The 26955-nt window shown below is 40.1% G+C and overlaps 1 long non-coding RNA gene across 1 annotated transcript; it reads right to left on the bottom strand.

Annotated features, from left to right (window-relative positions):
• Positions 1 to 19626: 19626 nt before the first annotated feature.
• On the bottom strand, positions 19627 to 23669 carry LOC134474507 (uncharacterized). The gene is made up of 2 exons (XR_010045359.1): positions 23319 to 23669; positions 19627 to 20595 (listed from the first exon to the last, which is right to left on the bottom strand). It is a non-coding gene; the product is annotated as an uncharacterized LOC134474507 (long non-coding RNA).
• Between the last annotated feature and the right edge of the window lie 3286 nt (positions 23670 to 26955).

The following is a 26955-nucleotide window of genomic DNA, read 5'->3' as shown; positions in this document are numbered from 1 at the left end:
TATCATCAATAAAAATGGCTATATCATCAGATAAAGTATAATTGAATATATCAGTGCATAACAGTATTAACAGAAATAGAACTTTGTAGATAGTGTAGAGCCACAAAAACAGATATTAATCAAGTCAGAATGGGTACTATAGTGAATCATTTCTATTTTCAGTATAGTTGTCTACATTCTGATGATACTATCAAACTAATGATTTTGAATAAAATAGTCAATAACAAGAAGCAAGCAAACAAATCAGATTTAACTAAAATCAGAAATGATATAACAGTATAAGTTATATAGGAATCCATTTTAACAGGAAATTAAAAATGATTACTGTGCTATATCCTGATATTTTTGGGATAGCCCTCTGTGCCCTCATATCTAGTGCTTATATAAAAACTGGGATGGAATAACATACATTTTCTGGCTGAATTGTTCCCCTGCTGAATAATGTTAGTTAAGCAGCTTTAAGCTTATATTTTGATTGTAATTTGAGACCCACACTGTACCCACATTGTGACTTTCCAGTACAAATGACCCCTGACAATAGGTCTGTGGCCAAACACTGAAGAGCACTCCTGAAAATTCAGGGCTATACTTCTCTTTTTTTCTATGAGAATTTTTTTAACTTCTTTTGGGTTGTGATTTCCTTTCTCAATGTTGTGAGCCATTAAATTTGGCGCATTTGACATCAAACAGGGCAGGATTATATTTCTCTTATTTCAATTTGAATATGAAATGTCTGCTAAAGGAAATGTTGCAAAGCCTGGATTTCAAGCTGCTTGTTTGCCATGGGTTTAACATTTCCATGAGCTTTTAGAGTCCTCAGTCTAGTGAATTGCAGATGTAATGAAGGAAGGAATCACTGTTGCACTGTAGCACAATAGGTGCCATTCCTATGTCTGTGTTGGTCACAGCCTCCTGGATGCCACTACATGGATTTCTTTCCTCTGCAGCATCATTCAACAATTTCCATTTTAGAGAAGTGAACTTTCACACAGCTCTATTATTGTGTTTTTTTTTTTTTTGAATAGTCTTTCTCTCTCCTTGGTTGTTTATTTTTTTCATTTTAGTTTTTGATTTAAAGACATAGTCTCACTTTGGAGTTCTGGCCAGCCTTGCACTCACTTGTAGGTTAGGCTGTACTTGAGTATGTGGCCATTCTCTTGTTTCAGCCTCTTCATTGCTGTGGAGAAGAGGTGGGCATTATAACACATGGCATTTGTCTTTTTTCTCCTCTCCTTTTCACTATTATTCTTTCATTTCAGTGGCACTGCCTTGTAATTGTGGTGTTTGCTTGTGTCAGTAAAGGTTTCTGCAGTTTGAGTTGAGTCATACGAAGCCAAGCAACCCAACTGAGAAATGTGGAATTTCATTAGCTGGTCTCAGGACCACTTGTATACAGAACCCCCATCCCCATTTCAGGATCTAAACAAGAGGCTCTGAACTGGAAAGTTACAGATGGTTTAAAAGATAGAATCACAAAATATCCTGTTGGAAATCACTGAACTAGAATCTTATAATAATTATTGGATGACAACTATATTCTGCTCCTTTTATCGATCAGGTTAATTTTTTTTTCATTGGATACAGCTCATTTTGCTTTTCTCCTGGGACTTCTACCCTGAGTGATTTTCCATTTTGCTGGGTGAAATACAGGGCATCATTTCAATGTAAAGCTCAAAATGGCATCTATTATGCCAAGCTACAACATACCTAAGTTACAAGCCTCAATATTTTCTGGGGTAAAAATTACATATCTATAATCCCCACACTTAAGAGGCTGAAACAGGAGTGCTGCTTTGAGGTTAGGGCAATTCTGAGCTCTGTAAGGGGTTCAAATCTAGCTGATATACATAGAGAAAACATCTCAATAAAACAAAACTAAACTAAACAAATAAATCCAAACAAAACAGCTGAATGGAGACTGATTGCTTCAAATCTTAATTCCATGTCTCAGGCATTAATTTTTTGTATATACACATTTTTTGAGACAGCAAATTTAATACTAGATTGGAACTCACTGCTAATGCTACAGCCAAATAGGAGCACTCATTCTTGTGCTGAGTCAATGCAAGAGTCCCTATTCACTGTCTCTAAAGCAGAGCTTATAGTGAGAGCCTGCAGGATCAACATCCGTAAAGCACAGAGACAGACAAATATTTCATCAATCAATTTGATGTACTACCAATGATATCTCTTCAAATCTCATTTAGGCCACTGAGTCCTTTATTCTTAATATACTTAAGCAGCATTTTGATATTTGAATTTGGTTTCATAGAACAAAACATAACTAACATCAAATATGGTACATAAATATTAACTCAAATGTTCATGGAAAACTGCTGTATGTAAAAAATGTATAAACAATGAAACCAGGTACAAGCTTCAAAGTATAGCTCAGTGTCACCAAGTGATCACTTTACATTCAGATATAATAAATATATCTTGGGGGGCTGGTGCAGGAAAACTGCCTTGAGTTTGGGGCTAGCCTAAGTTACAGAGCTGTCTCAAAAAAGAAACCCTGACTGAGATACCTCGCAGACAATGTGAAACTTGAAAAGTGACTGCATAAGACATATTTGGTTTGCTTTAAAAAAATTATATCCATGCAATATACAAAAATTCCACAATATTCAACATTTTCTGAGGAACAATGTTGATATCATTTATAATATAGAGAAAACACTTTCAGAGCTGGGTATTTAGCTCAGCAGCATGAAAACCTAACTGGCAAGCCTGAGATCATGAGTTTGATCCTTGGTACAAAAAAAATTCAACTTTCACTTTCATAACACTGGGTCATAATTAGAGATAATCAAAATTGGATCTCAAGTGAAGAACACAGAATTCATGGGTTTACAGAGATGTGGAATAATGATTGTTACCAGAGCTTGTGTTATTCACTCAAGGAAGAAACGATAAGCTACCTTTAACTTCATGCTTGCCCTAAGAATACCTGACTTTTAGTGAGGATGCTCTCTGTTGTATGTCCTGCTATTGGCACACTGTGTCCTTCCAGTCACTTTCATATCCTTTCCATGCTCTTCTGATCCACCCAAAGCAGAAAACCCTTCATGCCTAAACTATTGATATTCCTGCACAATTTCAATTTAGGACATCTTCTTCACATGACTTAGTAAAGACCATTGCAGAACATTTCCATATTTAAACAATGTCTATGATCAACCAAGCTATTAATTCAGCTGTTAATTCAGAGATGACCCCCATATTCCTTTCCATTCAGAATGATATCACCTGTATATGTTCACGCAAATGACTAAATTTAGGAATTTTTCAATGAGGATCTAACAGGCAGCCCTTTCTGGAATTTGTCCTTAGCAAGCACACTTTACTCTGCCCTTGATAACACTTTTAAATTGGTTTCAATTTTGTCAGAATTCAAACTTCTATCGCTGTTCTCACAAACATAGTCTATGAGCAGATGGGTAACAAAAAGTACGTTCAGAAATTCTTTGCATTGTTCTGTGTAATTCACAGGAGTTCACCAGGTATTTGGGAAGCCTTCCTCTACTGAGCCACATCACTACACATCTCTGAATTATTAGGACTTTTGCTAACACCTGTCATGAGGATGGAAATGTGAGAATATACCACAAAATTAGGTGATCCCTATAAATACAAAAAAAATAAACCACACGTTTAAGGAGAGCCATTGTGGATATGAGGCCCTGCATTACAGATATTTATAAACTTTAGAACCTAAAGATTGCTACTAACTGGAATGAGAACAGAGACCAAGCTCAGTACTGCTGCTCCAGATACAAAATGCATCAGAGTCAGGGTCTCCCCAAGTTTCTTCCTCTGCCCCCTATAATGGAGGTGCCAGGGTAGTAGAGAATTTCAAAGATGATACTCCAGTCTGTTGCGATCATAGTTAGGTCAGGGTTCTGGGGACACAAAATCATGCTTACTTCCAGCAGGAGTAAAAAGGGACGGTGGATGACCCAAAGCCAATGCTAGAATACATCAGGAGCTGAAGCTGTCTAAATACCTGTGTCAACAGACACCACAACTGCTTCTAAACACTTGTGACTTGTTTCCACCCTATTTCTGGCCTCCCATCCAAAGCATCACCATTCTGTGGCTACAGGGTCTCCCAGGTTCTTTGCTAATCAGACAACAGGACTTCAAAACCAGGAAATGAGATGCAGCAAGTATTCTGCTCCCTGTTTTGTGATCCAAACAGGTAAATAATGCCTAGACAATGGAAGAAACCAAGAGACCACCTGTCATGGCTCGCTTAATTGGAAATTTCATATAGCCTGCCTCTTCATCACTGATTGACTGCTGCTCTACTGCCCTTCTTCTGAGTCAAAAATAAACAAGGAAAGGAAATCCTTCTGTTAGGGCCGACGCCGCAGGGAAAGAGACCCCAAGGACTCAACTCTTGGTGAGGGAAAAAAGTTTATTTCCATGCGCATGGGGTCCTCCAGGCAAACGAGTGCAGAGGGCCTCGAGGGGAATTTGTGCAGGGTTTTTAAGGGCACAAGCGGGAAGCAAGCAGGTTTACAGAAGCAAATCGCATTGGTTAATTTTGAACGGCGCAGGACTTGGCAGATGCTGATTCGAGGGGTCTGGGGCTGAGTAACCATGGAGACCGAGAGTCCTGGTCTAATCTAGCACATTCCTTTACTTATCTTTATCTTTACAGAGGACAGATCACCTTGTGGTTAGAGGACAGATCACCTTGTGGTTAATGACTAGCAGATGCATTCCTTCCTGTCCTGCCCCGATATCTCAAGGAGGATTTAGGGAGTGAAACATTCCTTACTGCTCTGTTCTATAGCTCGGGGGGGGGTTATATTACAAACGGGGAGTCGATTCTCTCATTCCCCCCTTTTTCTTGTGTATGACCTCTAATCTTAGAGGTATGTTGTAGCTAGGGGTTCATATTGTTGACCTATGACCATTACTTTGATCTGAGAGACTTGTCCCCTTATGAATTGGGTAATCCAGTTAATGAGGTAAGGGACAATGGCTAGGATTAGGATTAAGGTCACTAATGGTCCTATCAAGGGAAGGAGATAGGGGAGAATTCCGTTTTACATTTTTTAAAGGGGGCTCCCATACAAAGATCTTTAACAATTGTTTTTTTTTGCTTACAGGGGGACCAAAGCCGCCATGCAAGGTCGGCATCAATGTTATTAAAATCAAAACAAGCAAGCTAAAACAGTTCATGACCAGCATAATCTAACTATGTTTTAGTCAATTTTTAACTTTAAGGGTTACCAGTCTGTTGTGTAGTCCACTGAGTATGTCCCTCGTTGTCTGTTGTTTCCAGTGGCTTTTCATGAGTGTAGTGAATCCACGCAGTTTTTCCTGCTACCTTGATGGCAGTGGGGGTACTGAGCACCACAGTGAAAGGTCCTTCCCAGCGGGATTCGAGGGAGTCATGGTGATGACATCAAAACAAGACTGGAGTCCTTGAGGCCTTGGTCTCTGAAGGCGGGTCCAAGTGTTTTTGTCTAAACAGCTGGTGGATCCAGGCCAACACAGGTTGGAGTGTCTGCAGAGACTTAAGATCTTGATTAGTAGTTTTAGCTAATTTGTTTTCTGACAATCTTGGAACCAATGGCGGGGGCCTCCCAAACATGGCTTTAAAGGGGGAAATTCTAGAAACATATGGGGTATATCTAGCTCTTAACAGTGCAAAGGGAAGAAGGCTCATCCAATTATCGCCAGTTTTTGAAAACAGCTTAGCTAAAATGTCCTTGAGACTTTGGTTCATACGTTCTACTTGCCCTGAGCTATGTGGCTGATAGGCACAGTGGAGTTTTAATTAATCTTTAATGCCTGGGCTAACTTTTGGTTGACTCGGGCTATGAAAGCCAGGCCATTATCGGACCCCATTGATAGTGGGAGGCCAAATCAAGGTATGATCTCATGCGATAGCCTTTTAATTACCACTAAGGCTGACTCAGACTTAGTAGGGAAAGCCTCTACCCAGCCAGTAAAAGTGTTTATACTAAGAGATAGCAGTGTCCCTGTAAATTAAGTTTTACCATGTCCATAAAGTCTACTTTCCAATGTTCTCCTGGAACAATTCCTTGATGTCGGGTGGTCTCCAGTGCAGAGCTCTTGGCTGAGTTGACTAACAAGCACTGTGGGCATCTAGAGCTCGAAGAGGTGGTAACAGCTCCTGCCCTAGTGTCTCCAGTAACCGTACTTGCATATCAGATAACTGGTATTAGCCCCTTGGGGTGGGAGACTTTACTCTAAGTTGAGATGCCAACTGTAGGTCTTTCTTTGTGTAGACTGGTTCTGACAAGTTCAGAGGACTAGTATTAGAGCAGTTACTTTCTTGGTTGACCCCTCCGATGTGGTTGCTATTTGTTAAGTAGCTTGATCTGCCAAACTGTTTCCTAAGGTGACAGTGTCATCTCTGGTTGGGTGAGCCTTGTAAGGAATAGCAACCCATTGAGGCAGCCAGACAGCGGCTAGCAAATCTAGAATCTGTGGAGCATTTTTAGATGGCTTCCACGTATATGTACAGTAGCAAAGGGATATCTTCAGAAAAAAATGTTTACCCTCTTTTCCGTGGCTAGTTTTAGCCTCTCAGTCAAAGCAACAAGCTACGCCTTTTGGGCAGAAGTGCCAGGCTCTACCCGCTTAACCCAGAGTACCTCCTTTTCGGTGGTCACTGCTGCCTCGGCCATTCGTTTGCCGTTTTGGATGAGGCTGCTTTCATCGAACAGTTGTCGGCATTTCCCAAAAGCTGGTCAGTAAGATCAGCCTGTAGGTTCTGCTGCAGTTCGAGGATGTCAGCGCACTCATGGAGAGAGGTGTCCTTTGTTCCTCCGGATCATCATCAGGCATAAGGGTGGCTGGGTTTAAAGCTGAAGAAGTCTTGAATATCATTGACTGTGGGTCTAGAAGCAGGGCTTGACAGTAGAATTCTGGCATTTGAGAGCCTTTTTTCAGGAGGGGTTTTGATAAGAGTCTCTAAACTATGAGAGGTTACCACAGAAATCACTTGCCCAAAGCGTGTTTCTTCGCTTCCTTAAGTAACATGTCACAGTAGCTAGTATTTTAAGGCAGGGGGCCATACTCCTGTTACTGAATCAAGTCTTTTGGAGAGGTAGGCTATAGGCCTCTTTCAAGGGCCAATGTCCTGTGTTAGGACTCTTTTGGCAATGTCCCTGAGTTCATCTATGAACAAGATGAAAGGCTTGGTAACATCACGGAGTCCCAGGGCTGGGGCCCCTGTCAAGGCCCGCTTGAGCTGCTGGAGGGCCTGCTCACATTCATCAGTACAGTTCAGCGAATTTTGAGTTTCTCCCTTATGGGAGTCATATAGAGGCAAGCTTTTCAGTAAAATTTAGCCTACAGTACCCAACTGCCCCCAGAAACTCTCGTCTGGTTTTTAAAAGTTTTCTTTTATAGAGCAATTTTAACACCTTGGCTATCTTTTTGTAAATTTTTAGTTCTCAAAGACCTTTTTGTGCTATCTCTATTAACTGGCTCAGGGGCATTTCCTTAAACCTCTCAAACCTTTGTAATTTTTGTCTAACATGTGGGGCCGACTGAGTTACAAAGAGAACAAATGGCGATATTGGGAAACCTCCTTACCTCTGGATGTCCAGTCAGGGTGGCACAAAAGGAGAACATGGTTTTGGCATTCCGGATCAGAGAGCCGGCTTCATCTGGATGGCACACCGCTTTTTGTCCAAGGGTGTCACATGACAGGCCATCATTTTACTAAAATTATATTCTTAACAAAAAGGGCTTTTTCATAGGTAACAAAATTGTGCTGCATAATCTCCCAGATGTTTACAGTACATGCAAGAACTTGTATCTTATTTCTAGTATCACCTATAATCTCATTTTAATGGAAACATTTTGCAGCAAAGTACAATCTTATGTATACTTCTACCAAAACTTATCTAATACTGTCAAATTCTGAACACATTTACTTCTTGTCAAACCTGTTATTTGTAGTACTATAAATCAAGACAAATAAAATTTACATCCTCTTGAGCCTTCTACAACTTACAATAATACCTCTCAAACTAAACTTTAATCTTTTTCCACATTCTGGCATAGCCAGATACCTTTACTTGAAGACCACTCTCTTTGTCCCTCTTTTTACTATTACCAGTCAATTACCCTTTTTTTTACTTCTCAGACAAAATCAAAGCTCTTAACAAAACCCTTGAAGTCACCTTCTAGTAGTCCAAAACATACTTATTTTATGTCTTTTTTTACCACATAAAAATGCTGTATTTTAAAAACAAAACTGTAACCTTTTAACTGGCTCAAATATAGTATCGCCTGGTTTTACTTGGCAAAGTTGACATGACTCTTAACAACCATAGATATACATATATATGTGCACATGTTTACATTTTCACCAGAGAGAAAGAAGAAAAAAAAATACTCCTTTTAAAAGGCATGCCGAGGTTGCAAGCAATCAATTGAAGTCTTACATATTAAACAAGGCACCACAACATTAAAGACACAAACAAAGGAAGCTTCTTGCACAGTTTGGTCAGCTAAAAGAAATAATTTTTCTTATCATGAACCTTTAATCTAATAAGCCATATGAATCCTGCAACAGAAATGGGCAACAAGCCCCTAAGTTAGTAACAAGTTTAAACAGGCAACCAAGGAGAGGGCGGAGGAAGGAAGGGTTTTACCCATGGTGGGGGCTCCTCCCTGATGTCCTGCCATACCAAGATGTAGGCGACCTGCCCTCTCATCTGGGGCGGAACATGATGTTCTTAACTGCTAAGATGAGGGGAAGGTGGAAAGTCCCCTCTGGTGGCCATCCCACAGAAAAAGTAGGCCACTCAGTTGAGCAGAAATCCTGCCATTTACTCTTCTTGACCTGCAAGGAGAGATTGTGAGCCCTCTTCCGCACCTCCGACCAATGGTCGAGGGTGAGGGACAATGGGGATGAGGTCGACTATCCCATGATGTTCTATAGTCACAGGGCGGTTAACGCAAGCGCGATACAACAAATAACCAATCACAACACCCACGACACACAGGACAAACAGGCCGGCCACCTCACTCTCATGCATCAGTTTCACACCAAACGAGTCACCTTAGGGGGTGCCTCCAGATTGGCCCGGACGGACCACAGATTGGGAATGAAATTCCCCAGATTGGCCCAGACGGACCACAGATTGGGAATGAAATTCCCCGAACGAGTCACCTCAGAGGGTGTCTCCGAATTGGCCCTGATGGACCACAGATTGGGCCCCAAACCGATAGGAAAATCCTATCGCAGACGGTGAGTCACGGAAAACCGTGTGGGGCGTCCCCCGGTCACCAGAGAACAGAGAACAGATAACAGATAACAAAAACTGGTAACAAAAATTGCCCCTAGATCGGAGCCGTTTGGCTCGGGGCGTAAAATACCGGTAGATTGATCCTCAGAGTAAAAATAAGAAGCGACCGGTCGTACTCACTCACCGCAGAGCCATTGAGGTCACCTCCCGTGAGGCGTGCAATCTCGCTGGGGCCTCCAAGATGTTAGGGCCGGCGCCGCAGGGAAAGAGACCCCAAGGACTCAACTCTTGGTGAGGGAAAAAAGTTTATTTCCATGCGCATGGGGTCCTCCAGGCAAACGAGTGCAGAGGGCCTCGAGGGGAATCTGTGCAGGGTTTTTAAGGGCACAAGCGGGAAGCAAGCAGGTTTACAGAAGCAAATCGCATTGGTTAATTTTGAACGGCGCAGGACTTGGCAGATGCTGATTCGAGGGGTCTGGGGCTGAGTAACCATGGAGACCGAGAGTCCTGGTCTAATCTAGCACATTCCTTTACTTATCTTTATCTTTACAGAGGACAGATCACCTTGTGGTTAGAGGACAGATCACCTTGTGGTTAATGACTAGCAGATGCATTCCTTCCTGTCCTGCCCCGATATCTCAAGGAGGATTTAGGGAGTGAAACATTCCTTACTGCTCTGTTCTATAGCTCGGGGGGGGGGGGTTATATTACAAACGGGGAGTCGATTCTCTTACTTCCTGCAAGAGAGGATCCCAAATGATAGACTGTAGTCAGAGACTTCTGGAGCTGGTTGTCTTCAACAGTGTTGAACTCAGCTACACAGAGGAATATGTGTACCAAAGTGCCTTACCTCAGGATTTTCATTTCCAAATTCATTTTATTTCAAGAATAAAAAGAAAAAATAAACTACAACTAAATTTCAGAACATGTGAATCAGTGGGCAACACTGGTATATACATTGCACACTGTCATCCCCAGATCATTCACCCAGAGCACAAGACATCAGTATTCAATTTTCAGAAAAATACTGTTATGGGAAGCTGAGTTAGTTAAATACTATTGACAGTGAGACAGGGCTAGGTCCTCCAAGGAGCCCATGCAGAAATCCAGATACTTTGCACCTATGTATAAGATGGATGTGATAGTTTGGACTCCAGAATAAAACCCAAGGAAGTAAGAAATTAAAATTTGGGGAGCAAAGGCTTTATTTTAGGCCAGGCCTGGCAATGCAATCTCCAGGAGCCAATTTGGAGACTGCGAGCCTTACAGCTAAAAAGGTTGGGTTTTAAAGCCAAAAACCACAGGAATGTTGCAAACTTTGACCCTGTTTGATAACTTCCTTGTAGTTCAACTTTTCTGAAAGACAGCACATTGTATTGCAGATAGGCTGAAGGGGGTTGAGAGGATTACAAGAAACTGAAAATTAAAGTTTACTTAATCTAAAAAGAATAGGGAGGGGAGGGGGATTTACAAGGAGCTGAAACTTAAGTCTTCACTGGAGATGGAATTTTAATCTCTATTGAAATGGCGCATAGAGAACAGAAAGTGGGTACATTGGTTAGAACTAGGTTACAACAATGGAAAGCTCCTGCTATGGGCCAAGCCTCAAGACAGAAAATCAACAAATTCATCCATACTCTAAGGTCTGATATTCTAAATAGTTCCCTAGCCCTCTGAGAAAGTCAGGAGTCACCATTCAAATAAATGTCTCCATATCCTAAAGACTGATATTGTAATTAGTTCCTATCAAGAGTCACCCTCCCAACCTCCTAAGGGAAGATTCACTGCTGCCTAAGAATGCCTGCTTTCTCTGTGGCTCCCTTCCCCATTTGTTCCCAATTTAATTAACTTTACCTGAACTGTTTGTCTTATTGGCAAGCATAGATATTATGTTTCATCTTATGCCCATCTGCATTTTTAGTTCCGTTTTCTCCAACTTAAGCCCATCTCACCACATGATTTTACTCTAAAAAGTCCTTGGAAAAGACGGTCTTTGCCAACCCACTCAGGATGAATTCGCTCTCTTCCACAGCTGTCTTTCTCCAAATAAGTATATTATCTTGACTTTTGTTGTTTCTAAAATTCATTTTTTTGACTTCAGAGAACACAAATTTATTTTACTCTAAATAAATAGCTTCATTATATTTGTATTATAGCAAACTGCAATGTGGGTTACTAAATGTTTTTTAATCCTTTTTCCCTAACTGATATGTTAAGTGATGTAATTGATATGTTGAGCAACACTCTCCTCTGTAAAGAATTGCAGGAATCTCACTTAATTGATATGTTAACCATTGTTGTCTTCTACAAACTACAGAAGTTGTGCTAAAACAAGCTAACAAGGGTTGTTAATCACTGTTAGGTGCCTCTATTCTCCGCTAAAGAGCAAAAGAAAACTAGGATGGCCCACTAATTTACACTTGTTTGAAGTAACTTGCTTGTGTGCAGGGAGAATTGTGTATGAATTTAACCCTTTACCTGACCTTGATTCCCTTCCCAGAAATAAAAAAATAAAAAACATAACCACCATTTTCTGTTCTGTATGGCACCTTATTCCCTCCCTCTCCCCTTACCTATCTATCTAGGTTAGGCCATAAAGAATTTGGATTTCTGGTGACCTCTTTCCAACCCGGTGATGATCTGTCATAAAATGAGCCAACCCAATTTTAAGAACTGTTTATCTTCAAAGAAATTACTGGGAAATACTATGCCCCAAACCCCAATTGGTGCTTTCCTTTTGTTCTGTATGCATCAAATGAGTTAGATATCAGATCTTTGTAAAACTTAAGTTTCAGCTTCTTGTAACTCTTGACCCCTTCGCACCCACTAGTGAAAATGAGCTGTCCTGGAATAATTAACTGTCCACTTTCTTCTCCAAATATTGCTGCAGATGTGCCACTCTAAGATAATGTCAGTCTGTAGGATGGGAGTAATTTGAGAAACACCAGGAACTCCTGAGATTGTCAGAGCTAAGTGGACAGCAATAGTTTCCAGATTTGGGTCAACAAGTTTGATGGCTCTACAGGTTTCTTTGTGTCCCCCCCCCCCTTTTCCTCCAGCCTCTTTTTAAAGTCCTCTCTTCAGCCTCTGGTGGCAGTCCCCAAATTGGCTCCCAGAGACTCATCACCAGGCCTGGAAATAAAGCCTTTGCTACCTAAATTTTTGGTCTCTTGCTTCCTTGGATTTTATACCAGGGCCCTAGTTATAACAAAACTCATACCAGCATAGTAGAATGGGAGTTTCATTCCCCTATAGCAATACCACTATAAATTTTTTCTTTTTCTTGAAGTCAGACAAATCAGTAGATGATTGTATTCTTAAATGTTGATCTCACCTCTTAAGGGACACTTGCACTGAGGGGTTTTATCCTTGCCTTTAAGTGCTGCTTCTGTTTTCTTAAAGTGAACTGATCTGTAGTTTTGTTTACTTGTACCATGCATTAAGGAAATGACTAAAAACTTTTCTTGTGAATTGTTTACCACTAACTGTGGAAGAAGACACATAGCAAAAATTCTTTATTTTCATTTTGTAATTCAAACTGAAGGCTTTACTTGAAAGAGTTTTGCCCTAGAATAAATTATAGGACATCATGGTAGTAGTTCATCAGGGTTAAAGTTCAAATCAGCCATGATTACTGATATGGCTACTTCCTCTTTTTTTCCCTGAATGCAACTTCCTCATTCCTTTCCCAGGGGCCCAAAGAAAATTCCTATCAACTTCTTGCATGATATCAATGTCAGTGCCAGGCACCACATAGAGCAAAATTTCACATATACCCCATAATCCCATAATCAGTCAAAAAAAAGTCAAACCCTTGGTGGCTGTAGGCTACTCTCCACATTCTTAAATAGAAAGGACACTTTTACTTTTTCTTATATTCTGCTTCTCTATTGGGCCACAAAATCCTAACTGGTAAGATTATATAGTACATCCAAAAGATCAAAAGTATAAAACAAAAGAGGCCTTTATTCTGAGAATGCAGAGAGAGAAAACAAAAACCCTGTTTTGGCCAGAACTCAGTAATAGTACTGATTCTTCTGTATGTATGAAGCTAATTTAGCTCTTCAGTAATTCTCATGTTAAATGCCACGAGGACCCAATGGAAATTAATGCAGTGGGCTGTTGCTTCACTCTATCAGTGTCAATGCAATAAGTTTAATCCTAAAATAAAAATAAATCTTCATATAAATTTCAAAACACAAATATGCATCAAAATACAGCCAAGGTCCTAGAGACCTACAGACAGCTTTCAGTAATATAATACAAGCCTTCTAGAAACTGACAAAAATACACAATTTTTCTAATGAAAAATTGTTCAAGCAGCCAATAATGTAGAAACTTTTCTGAACAACTATAGGTGAATCTTCTCTTTAATAAAATATAACCTACTGCAATGGCAATGTCTAGTTCTTGCTAAATAATACACTCAAACCAATTATTTAACATTTATAATGACTGATGTATACAATTTTAGATATTGCCAGCACTACAATCACTGTGATTTGTATTAATCACTTAAAACTGCAAGAGAAGGAGCAAATTTCAGACCTTACATAGTATAGTTATGTTAATTTGGCTCATGTTAATGGTATAGGGTAATGAAACTCCTTATCTACTATATGTCTGGTATGAGTTTGTGTTCTCTAAATTTAAAGAATGAATTTTAGGAATGATGGAGGTTAAAAATGGAACATATTTATTGGGAGAAGGAAAGCTTCTGAGAGACAGAAGGGGTCCTGAGTGGGTTGCCAAAGACTCTGTCTTTTTGAGGAGCATGTACAGAGTTAAACCATGAGGTCAGATGGGTCACAGGAGGGGAAAAGTAGGAATTTTCAAGATTAGCATAAGGCGGGATAAGACTGTGGTCAACCAATAAGGTTAATTGCTCAGGTAAAGTTGATTAAATTGGGAGCAAATGGGAGAGCAAGTCACATACTAAGTGGGCCTGTTTAAAAGCAGAGACACTTCCTGTAGGGGGTTGGGATAGTGACTCTTGAGTTCCTCAGGGTGATCTGAGAACTATTTGGACTGTTGGTTCTTAGCACTTGGTTATATTTCCTTGCCTTTTGTTTTGAGATTTGGCCCACAGCAGGAGGTGATTGTCTCTTCCAATGCTACAAGCAATCTGAACTTATTTTCTGGCTCCATTGAGGGCCCAGCCCTGTTGTTACAAGTAGCTGAGTTAGTTAGAAATATATAGCCAGGGAGACAGGATCAGGTACTAGAATTGGCCAGTGCAGAAGCCCAGAAACCTTGCAGGTATGGGGGAGACAGATACCTCTTTGTTATGGGCCCAGGCCTCAAGACAAAATATGTCTTTAAAAATGCAGATCAAGCAAGTAGCTTCTTGCAAAGGTTTTGGAACATTTAGCATATGTTTGATATTCAAATGGAAATAGGACAAATGTAAACTTGCCCTGTTTGATGTCAAATGCACTAAGTTTGTTGGCTCACAACATTAAGGAATGAAGTCACAAACCAAAAGAAGTTCAAAAAGTTTTCTGGGAAAAAAGAGAGAAGAATAGCCCTGGATTTCAGGAGTACTCTTCAGTTTTTAAGGTACAGACCTATAGTCAGGGGTCACTTATGCAGCAAAGTCACAATGTTGGGACAGTGTGAGTCCCAAACTACAATCAACCTATAAGCTTGTAGTGAGTGGCTTAACTAATATTATATAACCTGGGAAGAAGTCACCCAGAAAAAGTATGTTGAAAGAGCAAAGGCATTTTGTGAGAACAATAGTCCAGTTGTTCTGGTCATTGAGTATGGTAATTGATGCCTATCTGGACTTCCTGGAGGAGGTAGGGTAGTAACTGTAGTACATTTCAAGCTATTGTTTTTCTCTTCAGGAGGCATGTAGACATGGTCACTGCATCTTCACCTTTATGTCTCTCTTTCTTCAGCTGAGCCTGTAGAGGGATTGTTGTGTTTAGTTTTTTATGTTGACTCCTTTGCGGTACCAATTCCTCTCTGACTGTATATCAATTTTTCTCTACTTTGATCTCCTGTAGTAAAATCACAATACCATTTGACTGGATAACGTGATGCTTATACATTTAATAAAATATTATTCAATAGAGGCCAGGGGTTTAGCTCAGCAGGAAGAAGCACCTGGCTGGGAAGGGCTAAGTTGTCAGTATGATCCCCGTACCTAAAAAAAGAAAACAGTGTTTTAAACCACAGAGAAAGAAAATAGCTTCATTTGTGAAGATGTAGATCAACAAGAGTTTTAATTAAATATGTCATTGGTAAATTAAACATTGGTAATAGCCGTATATACAATCTGAAGATGTTGGGAAGGGTTTTGAGCTTAATGGTCAAAGCAATGTTTGAAAGCCTTTGCATGAAGCTGTGTGCTTGTTCTGAGTTTAAGATTTCAATGAGTTTTTGGATCTCTTCATTCTAGCAAATTGCAGATTTATTGGAGGAAAGAGGTCACTGTTGTGCTATAGCACAATAGGTACCATTCCTAACTCTGTATTTGTCACAGCTGCCAGATTGCCACTACATGGCCAGCTTTCCACTGTAACATCATTCCATATTTGCCAATTTAGGTCAGCTTTCATTTACCTCTATTATTTTTGTTTTCCTTTAGTAGTCTTTCTCTCTCCCTTGGTTTTTTACTTTTTTCATTTTTATTTTTTTTTTAAAAACATGTAGTCGCACTTTGTAGTTCTGGCTGGCCTTTCATCACTGCGTAGGTTGGACTGTCCTTGAATACATGGCCATTCTCTCTCAGCCTCTTTAATGCTGTGGAAAAGAGGTGGGCATCATAACACATGGTGTTGGTCATTTTTTTCCCTCCTTTTCAGCATTATTCTTTCATTTCAGGGGCACTGACATTTAATCAACAGGTTTGCTTCTGTCAATAATCTTTCTGCTTCTTGAGGTGAGTTTCTGAACAACAGTATAGGAATCCAAGCATCCAGAGGACAGATTTGGAATTTAAATATTTGAGCTCCAAACCACTTTTATACAGACCTCTTTCCCCATTTCAGAATCTAAACAAATGGCTCTGAACTGGAAAGTTAGGCATTTTTAAAAGAGAGAATCACAAAAGACATCCCATTGGAAACAACTTAGTAGAATCTTAAATTAATTTTTGGTTGACACTTGTATTCTGCTTCTTTTTTTTTAGCAGGTTACTTTTTTACTTGCGTATAGCTCCTTTTGCTTTTCTCATGGAACTTATACCCTGAGTGATTTTTCATTTTCCTGGGTCAAATAAAGGGCACTAGATAAAGGCAGGGTGCAAGATGGTATCTGTTATGCCAATCTACAATACAGCTGAGCTACAATGCCAAGCCTAAATATTTTCTAGGGTCAAAAGCACATAATGTTTGAATATTTCACTGTTTATGATGTTCATCCTTATAGTAAAGTGTGATCTATAGTCAGGATAAGCGAAGCTCACCAGGACTCTCATTGCTTTCCACTGGTCTTTTTCTCATCATCCTTAAATAAAATACTCTCTGAATTCTTAATACTAATGCTCACATTTGATTCATATTCCTACCTGTGACATCTCCTTTTTCTGCAGTAGTCTATCCTGGCATCCCGGGCTCATAAGAGAAAGAAACACATCTTCTGATTCCCTACACTCCAATGATGTTGTGTTATATTGAACACTTTCCTTTAAGGGAATGGCAGTTAATGAATACATGTGTATCTCATGACTGTTTCTTCAGGTTTCAAATAACACCAGGAATTCTTTCAAGTTTTATGTGCACACCTGTAATCCCAGAACTGGGGGGCTGAAGTAGGATAATCAGTGTGAATTTACTGGACTAAAACGTGAGTCTACATTCAGCCTGAACTGCATGGGGAAATCATGTGTCAAAGAAACAGAAAAAATATCCTATTATTGTGGACATCCTTGGGAAGAAGAACTCAAAATTTGAAACTCTTAAGATCATACCTATGATGTTTCATCTGGTGAGTATAAGAGACCAGTAAAACTACCTTCAAGGATATGGAGAAAACTCAAAAAATCTTATTGCAAACTGTCATATAGATGTAATGCATTGCCCACCAAAATATCACTAGGATAGCTCACAAATGTAGAGGAAACATTTCTAAAATTCATCTGGAAACAGAAATGCTCTAGATCAAAGACATTGCTGGGCAACAAAGGCAAGTCAGAAAGCATCACAATTCCTGACTTGCTATTATACTAGAAAGCTACTATTAGAAAATCAGCATAGATCTGGCAGAAAAACAGACATGAGAATCAATCAAAAAGACTAGAAGATGCAAATAGAACTACAAACACGCTCTGCTACTTTGTGTTTGACAAAGGAGCCAAACATGTTCACTGGAAGAGAGATAGCCTCTTCAATAAATGGTGCTGAAGAAAATGACTTTTCTCATACTGAAGACTTAAACTGGAGACATGTCTATCACTATGAAACAAACAAAAGTCAAACTAGATTAAAGATCTAAATATTAAAACAGAAACACTAATGAGGCTTCATAAACAAAATACAAATTTTAAAGAATTAACCAGTGGGACCCCATCTTATTAAAATTTTTTTCTACATCAAAAGAAATCACTAACAGAGTGAAAAGACAATGCACAGAATGGGCAAGGAATATCTTTCTATTTATGATAATCTTCAATATCCTTTTACAAAGTACTATAATTTTCAATATGTAAGTCCTTTACTTACTTCATTAGATTCTTTCCAAGTACTTTGTTTTCTGGGAGGTATTGTAAAGGCTGTGGTTTCTGTAACTTCTCTCTTGGTGAGTTTGTTGATTGTGTACAGGAATCCTATTGAATTTTGGTTGTCAACTATGTCTCCTGCTACATTATTGAATTTGGTTATTAATTCTAGGACTGTTTTGGTGGAGTCTTTGGTATCTTGTATTTAGAATATCATATCATCTGTGAATAATGATAGTTTAATTACTTTCTATTATATATTTATTCTTATTTCTCTCTTTTGTCTAATTGGTCTGCCTAATGTTTCCAGAGCTATATTGAATGGGAGTGGTCATAGTAGTGATCTGTGTCCTTTTGATAACTGTAAAATGAAAGTTTTCAGTTATTCTCTATTTAGTATGATGCTGGAATTTTCTTCATCATTGTCTGATTGTTTTGTCTTTTTCTTTTTTATCAGTACTGGTGATCAGACTCACGACCACACAAATGCAAGGCAGATGCTTATGCCACTGGGCTAAATCCCCAACCCTGTCATTGTTTGATTTTATCAGCTTGAGGTAAAGGTCATCTGTCGATATTTACTGTAGGGTTTTTTTTATCACAAATCAGTGCTTGATTTTATAAAAAGCTTCTTGTGCATTTATTGAGATGATTACCATGTGCCTTTTGTTTTTGACTGTGTTGATATGACATTTAAATTTGTTGATTTGCATGTACTGAAACATCCCTGACTTCCTAGGATGAATCCAAGTTGATCAGGTTTTAAAATCTTCTTGGTGATTTGCTACATTCACTTTGCCAGTATATTGTTAAGGATTTTTGCTTCTTGTTCATTAGGAAAACTGTCCTATAGTTTACTTTTTCTGGTTGGGTCTTTCTCTGGTGTTAGTATCATGGTAATACTTGCCTCCAGGAATGAGTTAGGGAGAACAGCTTCTCTTTCAATGTCATTAAACAGCAGTGGCCTTAAATTTTTTTCTACATTTATTGTAGAATTCAGCAGTAAATCCATCAGGAGCTAGACTTTTTTATGTTGGTCATTTGCTCTTCTGTTGTCGTTGTTTATCTTTTGTTTAATGTGCACATGAGACAGGTTTTCATTATTCAGTTCAGGTTGGCCTTTAACTCACTTTGTAGTGTTGTTATTCTCGAACTCACAACAATCCTTGTACCTCAGCCTAACAAGTACTGGGATTACAGGAATGCACCACCATGCCCAGCAGCTGATACATTTTTAATTAGATCTTCATTCTCATTTACTGATACTGTATTTTCTAGATTTTTTATAGCTTCTTGGATCAGATTTGGCATTTTATATGTTTCTAGGAATCAGTGCATTTCTACATTTTCTAACTTATGAAAGTATAAGCTTTTCAAGTAGATATTGATGATCTTCTGAATTTTCACAGGATCTGTAATTATTTTATTCTTCTGATTCCTTAGTGCATGGTTTTCAGTCTTTATTTTTTTCTTTTATGGTATGGTTGTCCAAGGTTTTATCAATTTTGTTTATTCTTTCAGTGAACCACCTCTTTGATTCATTAATTATTTGTATTGTTTTCTTGTTCTGCATTGCATGAATTTCTTGTCTGGTCTTATAATTTCCTCCTTTGTATGGTGATCCGGCCTGCAGATCAACAAGTTCGGAACTCCTGGAGGAGAAACAGGGATTAAATAAAAGACATGGGGGAGACAAAAAGAGACGAAGGCAAGTTGATGTTAACCCAATCAAGCCTCCGGTTTATTGAGAAAATAATCACACCTTTTATAGGCTAAGGGCGGGAGCTGGGACAGGAAGAGGTTAAACAGATGAATACAACAGGGTTACCATCACATCCGGATAAGTGACGTAAGCAGAAGAGGATTATGGTTAATGTAGGCAGACGCAGTGCCCATAGGAGAGAGAGAGAGAGACATCTAGGCAGCAATGCCTGTCACTCGGCTCCCTACATCTCCTCCCTTTTTATATTATTTAATTAAGAGTATGGCAGGCCCTGTGAGGACAGCGTCTGTCTTAGGTCAAGGACCTCATTGCATGAACCCAACCAGGCCTTACCCGTCATGGGCTTGCAGAACAGCAGTTGGTCCTGTGCCTGTCTTAGGTGGCCGTTGGAATTAACATGCATGTCCTAGTTGCCCGTCTCTGACTGCCTGTCCATTGCCCCAGGGCAGTCAGGCCGCATCATCATATGGGCCACTCGTGGGAATTCCTTCCCTGTAGGTTTGTTGATCTGTCATCTCCAGCTGATGGTAGTGTACCTGAATGGGCTTTGCCATAAATGCGTCTATCCGGTTATTAATGAACATCATAATCCTCTGAAAAATACAAGACTCACAGAAATGAGAAACAATAAGTCAGCTAGGGGACCCAAAAGTGGGACTAGGTAAGGGAAAAACTCCCCCCCCCAAAATCAAGGAGAAGGGGTTGACAGTCATTTGTTGGTGTCTCTGTATGAAGTCATTCTCCTGTGTCTTGGAGCATGCCTTGTATAACACTGGATGCAGTCTATTTGGCTGGTGTATGTTCCTCCAGACCGAGAAGAGCCTCTTCCACAGTCATGGGGTTCTGTGCATGGCTGTCAGCAGTTGCAGTCTGTTTGGCAGGGGTCAAAATCCACCATGGGTGTGGTGTGGCTCAAGAAGGCTGGTTAAGCAGCATAAGGCTCCAGGGAGATGTGTCACCTGTAAGAGAACACAGGGGATTGTGCCTCAGGAAATAACATTATTCCTGGGCGTTACATGGGGTCTTTGAAGAACTGTCTACTTGCTTTACGAGGCGTTCAGGTAGCCATCTAGCTTCTCTATCTTGTTGAGAGTAAACACACACTGAACCTCGTCCCCAGATAAGGACTGGATCAGGGCCATTCCACACATTGGTTAGTGGGTCTCTCCATAAAACAGATGCAAACCGTGTTTGAGTCTGAGTATGCCAAAACCGAGATGCTGCGGAGCAGCCTGAAGCATCCAGGGTCAGAAAATTTAAAATAAAAAGAGCATGTGAAAGGACATTTCTAGGGGACCCCTGGGTGGGGTACCATGTCTCCCTTTTTATTTTATCTATGGTGAATTTAAGAGAACGATGCGCACGTTCAACAATGCCTTGTCCCTGAGGATTATAAGGTATACCTGTAGTGTGGAGGATATTAAGGCTTTTACAAAATTGAGCAAAGGAGGTGCTGGTATAGCCAGGGCCATTATCGGTCTTAAGCTGTTGAGGACATCCCAGAACTGAGAAGGCTGACAGCATATGGGCTATAATGTGTTTAGCAGCTTCTCCAGTCAGGAGAGTGGCAAAAATGAAGCCACTATAAGTGTCAATGATGACATGTACATATTTTAGATTGCCAAACTCATTGAAATGGGTAACATCCATTTGCCATAAGGCATTAGGAATTAAACCTCTAGGGTTGACTCCTAGGTGTTGAACAGGTGAGTGGATAGCACAAGATGGGCAATTTTTTACAATTTGTCTGGCTTGCTCACGGGTAATTTTGTAGAGAAGGCGGAGGGTGTGAGCATTGAGGTGATGTAGCTGGTGGGCTTGTTGGGCCTCAGACACCTTGGAGTCCTGAGCCATAAAAACCTGTGCTCGTACAGCAACATCAGCCAAATGATTTCCTTGGGCAAGAGGCCCTGGGAGGTTGGAATGAGCTCGCAGATGACCGATAAAGAACTTATGACGGCGAAGCCGTATGAAGCATTGTAATTGTTTGAACAGATTTGCAGCTGGGGAAGCATGACATATAATAGCAACAGTCTCTAATAATGGAACAGACTGAGCAAGGTAAGCACTGTCAGTATACAAATTAAATGGTTGGTCAGAGTAAGCAGCAAAAGCTGCAAGAATAGCTTCTAACTCTGCTAATTGTGCAGAGGAAGTATCTGCCTGGAGGGTAGAAACATTGTCTTGAGATACATAAGCAGCTCTTCCAGAGGATGAGCCATCAGTGAATAAAACCAGGGCACCCGGAAGGGGTTGTGAAGCTGTGACTTTAGGGAATATAAATGAGTGACGATTAGCAAAGTCAACTAGCTTATTTGGAGGGTAATGATTGTCAATAGTCCCTGAATAGGAAGCTAAGGCAATAGGCCACACTTCAGTACTCTGAAGTAGCCAATCTATTTGGTCTTTTGTAAAAGGTTGAATGATAATGTCTGGTTCTTTGCCAAAGTAACATTTTCCCTGCTTTCTACCTTGGGTTATTAGGTCTGAGACAGCTTGGAAATAAGGCAAAAGTGTTCTTTTTGGAGAGACTGGTAAATGGACCCACATGAGGGGAGCTTGTTGCCAGAACACTGCTGTAGGGCAAAGCTTTGTATTAAAAATGAGAAACTGTAAAGGCTCATTGTAGTCCATAAAGGAAACAGTTTGTTGAGCAATAGCCTCTTCTACTTTACTGAGCGCTCTCCTGGCATCAGGTGTAAGCTCTCGGGGGGAAGTTGGATCTATGTCTCCCCGAAGCAGTGCATAAAGGGGCTGTAAATCATGTTTAGTTAGTTTTAAAAATGGTATGAGCCAATTAATGTCTCCCAATAGTTTTTGGAAGTCATGAAGTGTAAAGGAATAGAGAAAAAGCAATCTTTAAGATCTATGACAATTTTAAAAAATCCTAAAGGAATGGCACTGGGTAAGGGGAGGCCTGGCTGTAGGGGCCCCATTAAGACCATTGTCTTATTTATCACCCTAAGGTCTTGTAGCAGCCTCCACTTTCCTGACCTTTTCCGGATAACAAAGATAGGTGTGTTCCAAGGGGAATTACTAGGAACAATGTGGCCTGCATCTAACTGGTCCTGCACCAGCTGCCTTGCGGCTGCAAGCTTTTCAGAGTTAAGGTTGTTTTTAAAGGCTTATATGAATCCCCAATTGGCCATGGAGGCACAGGGAGTAGTGGGCTGCCATCCTGGGACCTGTTGATCATGTCAACAGGTGGAAGTGGTGGCAGATCACCATGTATGAGGACCTCTAACAGGCCATCATTCTCTGCATCTGAGAAATCAGAGGCTTCAGATTTTTCTGAGGATGGTTTTTAGGTAGATTTAACGGAGTCGCGCAAGGCAGCCTCACCTAGTGCAACTGTCTCCTCAACCTGAGGGTCTGCATGCCTCTGGGCAAGCAGCTCAGAAATTAAATTCCAATATGTAAAGGTGGTCACAGGAACCTTTTCTGGACCGAAAACTCTATAATAATCTTTTAAAACATCTCTTACTGTATTCCACCTCTTGGTATCTATAGAACCCTCTAGGGCAAACCTTATGAATAAATTGAAAATACTGTAATAATTCTTGTTTTTCAACCCTTATCTCTCTTGTCTTTAATGCCTTTATAAGGCCTCCGACGAACAGTTCATGTTCGCTCAATACTTGACCCATGTCGGGAAAGGGAAATGGGGTTGCTGTTCACTCACCGTGACTCGGGCAGGACGTCGGGTAGTCGTCTGCGCAGGTCTCGGCACTTGATTTAATGTCCTGTTGCTTTAAACTTTAATCCTTGATTCAGTTTACTCATTCCTCGGCCGAGGTCTCTGGTTCAATTTGCTTTCACTTTCGGTTTAAGCCGGCTGTCTCTCGAACGGCTCCCTCGTTAACTTCTCCGTGCCAGGGGCTCCCACGCTGAGCGCCACTTGATCCGGCCTGCAGATCAACAAGTTCGGAACTCCTGGAAGAGAAACGGGGATTAAATAAAAGACATGGGGGAGACAAAAAGAGACGAAGGCAAGTTGATGTTAACCCAATCAAGCCTTCGGTTTATTGAGAAAATAATCACACCTTTTATAGGCTAAGGGCGGGAGCTGGGACAGGAAGAGGTTAAACAGATGAATACAACAGGGTTACCATCACATCCGGATAAGTGACGTAAGCAGAAGAGGATTATGGTTAATGTAGGCAGACGCAGTGCCCATAGGAGAGAGAGAGAGAGACATCTAGGCAGCAATGCCTGTCACTCGGCTCCCTACAGTATGGGATTTGTTTGTCTTGCCATTCTTCTTTTGGAAGAATGAGATGCAACATTGCATTATTTGTTTGTGTTCTTTCTATTCCCTGATGTGAGATTTGACTACTATAAATTTCCCTGTTTGGATGTCTTTCATTGAATCCCATAGGATACAGGATTTTGCATCTATGTTCTTGTTAGGATGTAGGTATATTTAAGTTTCTTCCTTTATTTAATCTGTTACCCATTGGTTGTCTAGAAGAGTGTTATTTAATTTCCATATAGTTACACAGTTTTGGCAACTTCTTTTACCATTATTTCCCAATTTGAATACATGCTTAAGAATACTAGCCTTAGGCTACAAAGCCAGTCAAGAAATAGAAGGATTAAGTTTTTTTATACCTCCATTGCTATCAACTCAGCATGTGCTCTAAAGCAGTCAGACTGTTGTTGGTGGGAGGAGGTGACTGTGTTGCTCATCTCCCAGCCAATGCAATGGCTAGCTCACAGGAAGTGTAAGTTACTTTCTTGTTTTTCTTCAGAGAACCAGAATAGCTTCCAACCATAGAATCACAACATGGGCACATTGGCTAGTTTCCCCTAGCATTCCCCATATGACATCCACCAGCTCACAGCAAGGGCATATTAGCTTTCTATTTCTCCTCTCAGGCCTGGGATGGCTCTGGATAGAGAATTTTTTCTTCAGGATGTCTTAGTGGAGACATATCATAAAACCTGCATATCTGTGTTTGTGTCCTACAGAAATTAATTCATATGTAGCTCATTGATTGGAGTGGAAATAATTGTCTTGAGGAAAGTTGTGTCATGTAAGAGGATTTGGTATTGGTGAACCAGAAAAATACATGGGAATATAACATCTTTGCATATGTGAATTGTCTTAAACAGGTTTGATACTTGTTCCTGTCATCATCCAACAATACCAGATTTCAGTGCTAAGTCTTTAAAACAGATACATTTTATGTTTCATGTTGGGGTCTTTTCCTAGAAACCAAGATGCCAAAAAGGTGTATCAAAAAGGCTCTAAGAAATGAGAAACACAGCATGGTCTTCAGGGCTGCAGGAGGAGAGAGATCCTTGGCAGAGCTCATCACTCTGCTAGCCAGCTGGCCAAGCTCATTCAGGCAGGAGTTGAGTGGACAATGGAGGAAACCTGAACAGGATCTTGGGAGAGGTTCAAGACCCACTCCAAGCAACACACGATGGTAACTGCAGAGAACTATCACACAGAAAGTGTCTAGGTGGCCTCAGCTGGGGCCTATCTTGCCACTTGAAGCATCTCTTCTCAGTTCAATCATGCCTGTGCCACATCACAGCCCTGCATGAGTATTCAGGTTCAATGGCTCCAATATATTCCTCCTTTTTGTTTGGTTGATACACAGATGGGTGACCAGCTGAAGATGTAGAAGTTGTGTTAGAGCTCCCACCACTGCACAGTCCATCCATCCATAATGGTAGTCAGTTACCAGCATAGATAGCAATTGTCAGATGATGTTAGTGATATGAGATTCAACCACAGACAACATTTTATAATTGCACAGTACCTCCCAAATCCAGACTTTTCTGCAGAAGGTTCAAGATCAAGCTAACATAAGGATTACACTAAGGACAATTGGTTGGTTACTTCCTATCAAGCCCAGTTCTTATAACCATGCATAGCACCTCATATCTCTTCTGTCAGTGTCTGCCACCTGGAAGAGTCATGGCCATTGCTTGACCATGTTGATTTTTTTGAAACCTTAGGAGATTTTTCTGGTGACTTGTGACTCTCCTTAGGCACACCCTGCATCAAAGGTCACTTTCCTCTGTGGTCTCATCATCTTCCTGATCAGAATACTAGGTACTCACTGGTTATCTTCTGATGATGAAAGCACAATTTCTTTTACATCCTGAGTCTCCTCCAAGCTTGAAGTGTTGTGGACAAAATATTGGCTATCCATTTAGCCCATCTGTGTCTCTCATTTTTGGTCCTAAACCTTAGCTTTTGGACATCCAGAAGAAAAGAATGATCACAATACAATACATTAGAGGCAGTAAGCGTAACATTACTATTTTATCTAAACATGAAACACCTTAAAACATTAAGTGAAATGTACTTTCTACTCTCCATGGATATTTTTAACATTTGAATACCTACCATGTTAACAGTGACATATTTTACATGGTAAATCAGAAATCAGAACTGTACATATTATTGTATTATGACATCTTGCAATAGTCTGAATTTCTGTTTTGACATAAAATATCCATTTTAGTCAAGCACGCTTATCAAATACCCAAAAAGTCTCTTATGTGTTATTGACCAATTTATTGACCATTAGTGGAATGTGAATCTCACAAGTCTTTGGTATTAGGAGAGGTATGAACATGGAAAAAAATCTGCTACCATAAGCAATCCCAATTTTACAATCTTGGAGTACTATGCCTCCAGAAATATAAATATATCAAATACATCATCAATTTGACAACAATAAACTGTCATAACCATGTGAAACCTTTACACAGGCATCTTCAATCCAAAAAATGTATTAATTCTTTTGATAGTGACCAATGTGAACATTTTGGAGTATACTTCATAACTTTAGTTAAGGTGTTTCCTATAAGACTATGGAGATCATTGAGGTCTTTGATCAATAAACAAGCACTGGTTAAAAATGTTACCCGGCAACTAGTTTATGATTTATCAATCAGAGAGCCTTGTCCAGCAATCTCAGTTCTAAGGGACTTTGTTTATTCATTCTAATAATATCATTTCTAAATAATGATACTATCAAGTCAAGGATAAATAACAACACATTCCATTAATATACCCTTTGTGACATTCGGAACAGCTGGCAACCAAGATAAAAGCATACTTTACAAATTCACTGCCAAAAGAAATCTTTGATTATGTGATCCAGGTATGGAAAAAGAGAAAGATTACTGAGCTCAAAATGAAAGGAACAGTTGTTCAGAGTGGACAAGTGGATAAAGGTAGACAGACAATCTCTGCGGATTCAAACAAACACAGAAATAAGCACAGAGCTTGTGGGTGTCCATGAGAACACTTTAAGTTCTTCAGAGGCCATTTATGTACTTGTACCATACCCTTT

This window comes from Cavia porcellus, unplaced genomic scaffold (assembly GCF_034190915.1).
Source record: "Cavia porcellus strain 051 isolate PalLab524CR breed Dunkin Hartley unplaced genomic scaffold, mCavPor4.1 scaffold_32, whole genome shotgun sequence".
Lineage (NCBI taxonomy): Eukaryota > Metazoa > Chordata > Mammalia > Rodentia > Caviidae > Cavia > Cavia porcellus.
The sequence above is the reverse complement of the archived record's forward strand: the minus strand, read 5'-3'. Positions and strand labels throughout refer to the sequence as shown.